This window comes from Pollicipes pollicipes, unplaced genomic scaffold (genome assembly GCF_011947565.3).
Source record: "Pollicipes pollicipes isolate AB1234 unplaced genomic scaffold, Ppol_2.1 Scaffold_2555;HRSCAF=2994_pilon_pilon_pilon, whole genome shotgun sequence".
NCBI lineage: Eukaryota > Metazoa > Arthropoda > Thecostraca > Pollicipedomorpha > Pollicipedidae > Pollicipes > Pollicipes pollicipes.
The window spans coordinates 40479754-40488240 of record NW_023596136.1 but is presented as its reverse complement, the minus strand read 5'-3'; positions in this window follow the sequence as shown (position 1 = coordinate 40488240).

Below are 8487 nucleotides of genomic sequence, written 5' to 3'. Positions count from 1 at the left end.
GTGCTGAGCGAGGAGAGTGCACCGGCGCGGCCGGCTCCGCAGCCTGCCATTGTCTCATTCGCGCCGTCCCGTCCCGCCAACCTGCCCACCCCAAGCGACAAGGAGTCGTACGCCAGCGTGGTGAAGCACCACCTGGACGAGGCGCCGGTGCAGCGGGCTGTCCTGACGTCCGTGTCGTCCGCGCCGCCGAGTGCTGCTCCGCCGGTGGCCGAAACGGAGCCGGACCAGCCGGCCGGCCCGGCGGCCCCGGAGGAGCAGAGCATTCTGGAGGACCCGGTAACGATGGCGCCGCTGCCGCCGGCGCCTGCGGACGAGCCGCCGCCGCTGCAGACGCTGGCGACCGCGTACGCGGCGCTGAGTCGGCCGGCGCGCGTGGTCCACGTGTCGCCGCTGGCGACCAGCGCCGGCCCGCGCGTGCGGCCGAGCTGCGCGCTGCCGCCGCGCCGCCGCTTGCCGCCGCCAAGACGGCCCGCTGGCCGGAGGTGCGGCCTCTCTGGGAGACGACGCTGCTGTTCGTCATGGCGCGGACAGACGCGGCGCTGGGAGCGCCGGCGGGGCCCGACGTGCAGCTGGCGGCACGCCTGGAAGAGCTGACGGCCGCCGAGGACGTACTGCGCCAGCTCCAGCACCGGCTCCCGCAGTTGCAGGACATGGATGACGCTTCCCGTCACATGACGGCCGCCCTGCTGGAAGGCCTGCAGCTGACGGTGCTGGAGGCGCGGCGTCGCGTGACGCTGCGGCGGCGCGCGGCCGACCGCTCCGGCGCCGAGCCGGCGGAGCGTCAGGAGGCGGCGCCGTTCGACCTGCAGCTGGAGGCCGTCCAGGCCTGGCTGCACGAGACGGCGGGGCTCGCGGACGCGACCGAACGCAGTCGGCTGTCGGCTCTGGCTGAGACCCAGCTGCAGAGCCACGCCGGCCCTCTTTGGCGACAGTACCTGGCCGGCCAGGCGGCTGCTGGCGGAGCCGAGGGCGCCGTGCTGCTGCAGCTGCCGGCGCTACGGGCGCTGCTGGAGGCGCCGGCGCCGTCAGCGACGCCCGACGCGCCGGCGCTCTACCAGCTGGAGCGACTGCTGCGCTGCCTGCCGACACCTGAGCAGCGCCCGCTGCCGGCCGACTCGCTGCCCGACCTGCGCGCGCTGAGCCACCTGTGGCGCTGCCTGCTGGCGCTGCTGCGCCGCCAGTTGCCGGCCAGCGACGAGACGCTGCGCGCCCGCGAGAGCCAGCTGACGGAGCTCAGCGTGGCGCGCGCGCTCTGGGAGACGCTGGACGCCCAGCTGGCCGAGACGGCGGAGTGGCGCGAGCGGTGCGACGTCGAGCTGGCCAAGCTGACCGAGGACACGAGCACCGACGACACGCAACTGGTGCCCCGACTGGAGGTGAGGTTGGCCGCACCCGGCCGGAGGAGGGCTCCGGCCGAACAGTGTGCCGTTCGGATGCGGTGTTATACCGCGCTATTGGTTACTCGCCCGGATCGTATCACGCCGCGCTGGCCGCCGCCGAACCGGATCCGGAGGCGATCCGGATCCGGAGGCCTGTCTTAAAACGATTCAACCGGATCGTTTTCAGGGTGTTTCATAGTCTTTTGTGATGTGTGAATAATGCAAGGCGGACGGACTCGTCCTCAAGCTTAGAAAAAGATCGTGCACGATTGTTCTTTATTCGTACACACTACCTGATTGTTTATAACCCGGGGGGGGGGGAGGAGCGAGGGTAAACTGAAAATCCTTCTTTGGATACCTGACACTACATGCTCTAACACAGGAAATAAGCTTTTTTTATGCAACTGCTGCCTAAATGCGTTTTTTACTACGATCCATGTCGTTTTGTGAAGCTGTCGTTTTGTTGCCGTGTTTTTTCGTCGGCCAGAGTAACACCTCGTGGTCCTCTCCGAACCAGGACCTGTGTCGAGGCGCGGCCGATCACAGCCGTCGGCTGCGCGCGCTGCGGCCGCTTCTGGCGCGGCTGCAGCTGCACGTGACGGCGAGCAGCGGCCAGATGCAGCTGACGCAGCTGGAGGCGCAGCTGGATGAGCTGCGGAGCCGATTGGAGCGGGCTGTCGGCCGTGCTCTCTGGCGCTGCAGCTGCGCATGCTCACCGTCCGCCAGAACTCCGCGCGAGTGGAGGATTGGGTGCGATGCGTGCGCAAGGCGCTGGCTGACGACGCGCCGACCGAGCAGCAGCTCCAACGGCGCGAGGTAAGGACGCGCAGCCGACCTGGTGCACTGCGCAGTCTCGTGGCCTCGCAGACCGGGCCTCTGGTGTTTTGGGTGTGTACCAGCTGGCACGAGGATTTAGGGGATCTTAGACGTAGCTATGCCATGTTTTGCTTGTCGCAAAAATGCTGAAGGAATGGTTATGGCGCCGGGTTCTTTGTTAAAAGGGTGGGCTGAGCCTGGTTGACGGTGGGCAAAGTGCGGCCTGGCTGCTGGCCTCACGCTCCGTTCTGCCCCTCAGGAGCTGCGCGCCTCAGCTGGAAGGTGATGGAGCACCTGTCGGCGGCCGCCTCCGACGAGCTGGACTGCGGCACTGGCCACGCAGGGCGTCTCCGATGAGGACCTGCAAGCGCTCGCTGCTCGGGCAGACGCGGCGCCGGCTGGCGGAGCAGGCCGGCCGGCTGCGCGCCGCCGACCAGGCGCGCGAGCTCGAGCTTGACTGGCTGGAGCGGCGCGCCGCTGTCGCGCTGGCCGCCGCCGAGCCGGCCGACGAGCTGGCGCCGGTGGTGGCCGCTCTGCAGGACGTGCACGACCGGCTGGCTGACTGGGAGCGCGCCGCCGGCCGTGCCGTGCCCGATGACCAGCGCAGTGTGGAGGAGCGGCTGGAGGCGGCGCGGCGCGCCGGCGGCGCCCGCCCGCCTGCGCCGCCAGGTGGCCGCCCGTCTGGCGGCGCTGCGACCCGTGCGCGACCAGCTGACGGCGGTGCGCGCCGCCGAGATGGCGCTCTACCGGGCGCATCATGGTGCTGGAGCTGCTGCAGAAGGCGGGCGCCGGCGCGCGCGCCGCACATGTGCCGCAGCTGCAGGCCGAGGTGGGCGGCGCTGCAGTGCGCGGTGGGCTGCCCTGCGGAAGAAGCAGCCGCACTGTCACGCCGTGCAGGTATGTGTGCCGGACCGGACCGGACACTCCAGGACCGGTCAGACGGCGACAACTCTTGGCAGGAATGGTCTCCTCTGCAGGCCGTCCGTCTTTCAAACACTGGTGTTCGCTCTTCATGGCTGTCTTGCCATGGTGAGCGGGTTCATTTGTCTTGTGCTCGTTTTCCGAGCGGAACAAATGGTCCGTTGTTTTAAGTAAATGACGCGATCTCCGACATTGCCCCTGCCTGAGCGCGCCCCGGACGGCTGGCTGGCGCCGGCGAGCCGCGCTCGCGCGCCTGCGGTGCCGGTCCCCAGCCGCCACTGACGCTGCGCCCCGCTAGGTGACGGAGACCGAGATCAGCCAGCTGATCGCCCGGCTCCGCTCGCTGGGCGAGGAGCAGCCGGCGGCCGAGCGGCAGGCGGCTGAGGAGCTGGCCGGCCCGCTGGACCGGCTGGCCGCGCACGTGGCGGCGCTGGAGGCGCAGCAGGCGCTCACGCACCCGCGGCCCGACTGCGACAACCGTCGACCAGCTGGAGAACAAGGCGGCCGAGATACAGGTGAGTGACCGACAACGGGCATGGAGCGGGCAGATTCCCGACGACGGATGGAGAGGCTCGGCCTTAAGCTCAGGTGAAAACAAGCTGGCTGGCTGGCGCGGCCTTCGTCGCCTCCCAACTTGGCGTCGTTGAGATGCCAAGATGTCGGTGCGGGCGCCGATAGTGGTCTGACGCACGTGGCAAGTATGTATACTTGCACAGGTGTCTGTTTTACGAATATGCAAGTTACTGTTTGGTTCCGATCATGCTGCTTTTATGCCTCAACGGTAGCTTTAGAAGCGATCTGGTATCAAATAGCCGGCATGCGAGAGGGTGAGATTCGTACGGCTTACCACATAGGTTAAATGGGCATCTGTTTATATAAATAGAAATGGTTATTTCTGTCATCCAGCCAATCCATACCGACGATGCTCCCGGGGCAGTAATTACAATGATTGTCGACAACGCCATATTCCCTGGTAAATACCAATGAGCATCATTGGATCAATAGGCCGCCCTAGGCGACCGCCGGGGACAGCTCGCCCCGGAATAGTGGGTGACTCATGCGCTGTTTGTCCGCCGTCAGATGTCGCACCAGCGACTACTGTCGGCGACGGAGGCGGCTGATGAGGGCAGCGCGGGCCCGGCGGCGGCGCTGGCCGCCCGCGGCCGCCGCCAGCAGGAGGAGGCGGCCGAGGCGCTGGCCGAGGCGGCCGACCGCTGCCGGGCGGGCGCCGCGCTCTGGCAGCGGCTGGCCGCCCAGCTCGACGCCGCCCCAGACCTGGCTGGACGCGGCCGAACCGCTGGCCGACCAGCAGCCGGCGCCGCTGCTGGAGCAGCTTCCGCTGCAGCAGCGCGCGCTCGGCAGCGGCCGGCTGCTGCTGGACCAGCTGGCCGCCACCGGTCACGTGACCTCGCACGCCGTGGGCCAGCTGGAGAGTCAGCTGAGCGCGGCCGGCCAGCGGATGGACGCGGTGGCCGCCCGCCTTCTGCGCTCACCGGAGATGACGCAGCGGGCGGCGCAGGAGGCGCTGGTGCTGGCCGGCTTCCAGCGGCAGCTGGCGCAGGCGGCCGACAGCCGCGCCCAGCTGCCGCAAATGGCGGCGGCGCAGCTGGCGGCGGCGGCCGACGTGGCGCATGAGCTGCGCCAGCTGAGCGTGGCGGCGAGCACCGCCGAACTGCGCGAGGGAGGCGGCCCGGCTGCTGCACGTGAGTGATCAGGCGGCACCCACACTGGACTGCTGGCCGCATGATGTGGCTAAATAGCGACACCCGTCGCGAACTGGTGCGGGCTATGTTCAGTCCTGTGCTCATCTTCGGCCGTAGGGAACTTCATTTTATTCATTCTTAACGCTGCAGCTGCATGCAGCATCACAAACAGCTGGGCTTCAATCGCGCCTCCGGCGTTGAAACCTGTTTAACATCGTGCTGAACTGCGTGTTTGCACCGAACAAGCAGACTGGTGGCTGACACGCTGCCACCGCTTTCTTCCCACGTGATTGGCTTACGATTCACGGAGTGCCCGATTCCCACAGATCTGGAACGAGGTCAAGATCAGTCCTCTGATGTCCCGGTACGAGACGCTGGTGACACAGGCCATCCAAGACGGATCGGAAGGAATTCACGAGGCTGTGTTTGAGGAGCTGACGAAACACGCGTCGCCGGCTGAGACCTACACGGATCAGCCAGAGCTGATCGGAGATCCGGTCCGCGCTCAGGTAGGCGCACAGTGTCACTGGCATGTTGCACGAAGTTGTGAACAGCTCATGCAGCTGTGTAGTGTTGATGGCGGCTGAGCATGTACGTGAAAAGGCGAACTTAAAAGGCTAGATGGCCAAGTTCAAGAATTAATGAAAAAAGTTTGTCGTTTCCTGCTGCGTGAAACGACGAAGACTGTGATGAATTACCGTGAGGCTGCTATTTGGCACATGTGTGTAAAAAACAAGTTTGTGGCTATGTTTGCAATTCAGATAGGTTTGCCAGTGTTTGCCGATGGCTGTGCGGGATGTGGTGTGCTGGACCTGGCTGTGAGTGAAGTGGTGTGAGTGATGTGGCGTGCTGGGCCCGGCTGTGCGTGATGTGGTGTGCTGGGCCCTGCTGTGATGTGGTGTGCTGGGCCCGGCTGTGAGTGATGTGGTGTGCTGGGCCCGGCTGTGAGTGATGTGGTGTGCTGGGCCTGGTCGCCGCTGTTTGTCCAGGCGGCCTGCCTGCGGCTGCTGACTTGCGCCCGTGGCGTTTCAGACGGCCGAGGCCATTCTCGGCGTGCACCGGGAGCAGCTGGCGGCGGCGCTGGCGGCAGCCGAACCGGGCGGTCCGCCGTCCGACCAGCTGCGCCGACACCTGGCGCTGGTGCTGCGCCAGCTGGCGCAGCTGCGCGCCGAGAGGGCCGCCGTGGGCTGGGCGCTGCTCGGCCGCTGCGTGACCTGGCTGCGGCGCACCGAGGCGGAGCGGCGGCGTCTGCAGCGGCGGCCGCTGCCGGCCGGCCAGCTGCCGGCGCGCCAGCGCCAGCTGGCGCAGCTGCTGCAGCGGCTGCCGCGCGGCGCCCGGCTGCTGGCGGAGCTGGGCCGCCATGGCGGCGCGTTGGCCGAGCGCTGGTCGGGCCCGCTCGAGCGGCGCCTGGCTGAGCTGCACGCCGCGCTCACGTCGTGGGATGCGTACGTGGCGCACGTGGCGGCGGCGTGGCGGCGTCACCAGGCGGCGGTGGCCGAGGTAGCCGCCGGGCTGGACGCGCTGGAGCGGGAGCTGGCCGCACCGCCGGACCAGGCTGAGCTGCGGCTGGGACAGCTGGAGCGCCGCTTGGAAGAGGCCGACCGCCAGATGGTGGCCCTGAGCGGCGCCCTGCTGTCGGAGGACGTGCGCTCGGCGACCGAGGCGGTGGCGGAGCAGCGCGCGCGCCTGCTGCTGCTGCGCCTGCTGCTGGCCGTTGGTGGACAGCGCGAGGCGGACGAGCGCAGCGGCCGCAAACTGCGGCAGCTCAGGTACGAGACGACAGGCCTGCCCCCTGGCCGGGAGGAGGCCGTCTGTCCGTGTGCAGGCATTAGCATCACAGTTTGTGGAAAGGGAGAGTTGGGCGATACTGACAGCAGGGAACGGATGGTGACATCGGGAAGCCGAAGGCATTACAGGTGGTGGCGCGTCTGCATGTTGACTCCTCTCAGCACGTTGTGCTGGTCTGCGCGTGGCTGTTGACCTATGACGCTCCGCTGTCCGTCGCGCTCCGATGGCGTACCCCGCTTGCCTCCGGCCGCGCGCCGCTAACCGCGCCGTCCGCTCGCGTCCAGGGAGCAGCTGCACGAGGCCTGGTGCGGCCGCAAGCGCACCAGCCTGCGCGGCCAGGGCCAGCTGTCGCTGTGCAGCCTGCTGGAGTACCTGCAGACCGAGCTGCCGCCGCAGCTGGCGGCCGCCGACGGCGACGTGGCGCCGCTGGAGGCGGAGCGGGCCGCGCGCCGAGACAAGATCAACTCTCTCCTGGAGGTGAGGCGCTGCCCCGACCCCGGCGCCGCCGCCAGGCGCCGCGAGCTGCCTCCGCTTGGCACGTTTGGTGAAAAGGGAAGGGTTGTGGGTGGCGGCTGTTTTTGGGCGAGATGGTTTGTAAAATAAGCTGGAAACACAAACGAATATGGAGGACGGCAACTTTGCTGCAGACAGCTATAACGAAGCATTTAAACTGCGTAGCATGTTTTACCGGTACTGCCTTGTTAAGGCCATCTAACAGCGTTTAATGAAAAGGCTGGCAAGCTTTCGAGCAGGTTTCGGCTCATGTTCACTGTTCGCCGTCAGTGGCGACAGAATAACGGCCGCTGCCCGCTGGTCGGTGCGGCTCGCCGTGTGACCTGACCGCTCCTGACCTGACCGCCGTGTGACCTGACCGCTCCTGACCTGACCGCCGTGTGACCTGGCCGCTCCTGACCTGACCGCCGTGTGACCTGACCGCTCCTCGGGTCGACAGACGGTGGCTGACTTCGAGCAAATGACGCCCGCTTTGGACGGCAAGCTGTCCAAGATCGAGGCGACGCTGGACGAGCCGGTCCAGTTCGAGACCGGCGACAAGAAGGAACACCAGGCGGCCAACAAGAAAAACGACGTGAGCTATGACGACTAACCCCTGCCGAAATCGTCTGCTGTCCGAGGCCGTTTCGATGCTTCGCCCGTCCCTTGGCACACGTTGGCGTACAGTCGGTTTGGTGTGATAGTTCGGCTGACTTGAGGCCGTCTGTCTTGGGTGGGGCTCCGACGCCTTTCGTACGCAAATATTGGTGTCCGTTGATGATACCGTAAGATGGGCGCGCTCGCGGGTTGTGCTGACGAAGCCCGGCCTTTGCAGGAAATGCTCGACTTGGTACGGGATGTGAGTAAGAAGATGGGCGACATCTCCGGCCTGTGTGACTTACTAATGAGCGACACGGATGGACTGCCCGAGGCCCGCGAGGTGCTGTCGGTGACCCAGGGCGGCGGACACCTTCAAGAAAGGTTAGTGGGTCAGGGGCAGCAGTGGGATCCGAGGCTGTCTGTGTCGGCTGCTGCTGGCTACCAACCGTCTGGCTGTTTTTCGATGGCCGTTGGATGCATGCAATTCCTGTACGTCGAGAGTATGTTTGTGTATGTTAACGTAGGTATGGAATTAATTTATGCCGCTGGCGAACCTTGCACCGGACTCTCACGCTGACGCCGCCTCCTTCGCTCACAGGTGGCGCCACATCTGCGACGCGTCGGCCGGCCGTCGGCAGCGCGTGTCCGAGGCCTGGGCCACGGCCGGTCAGCTGGGCCGAGAGCTGCGCGATCTGGAGCCGCGCCTGTCGGCCGCCGAGCAGCGGTTGAAGGCTGCCGAGCCGCCGGCCGGCCTGGTGGCGCGCCACAGCGTCCAGCCGGGCCTGGAG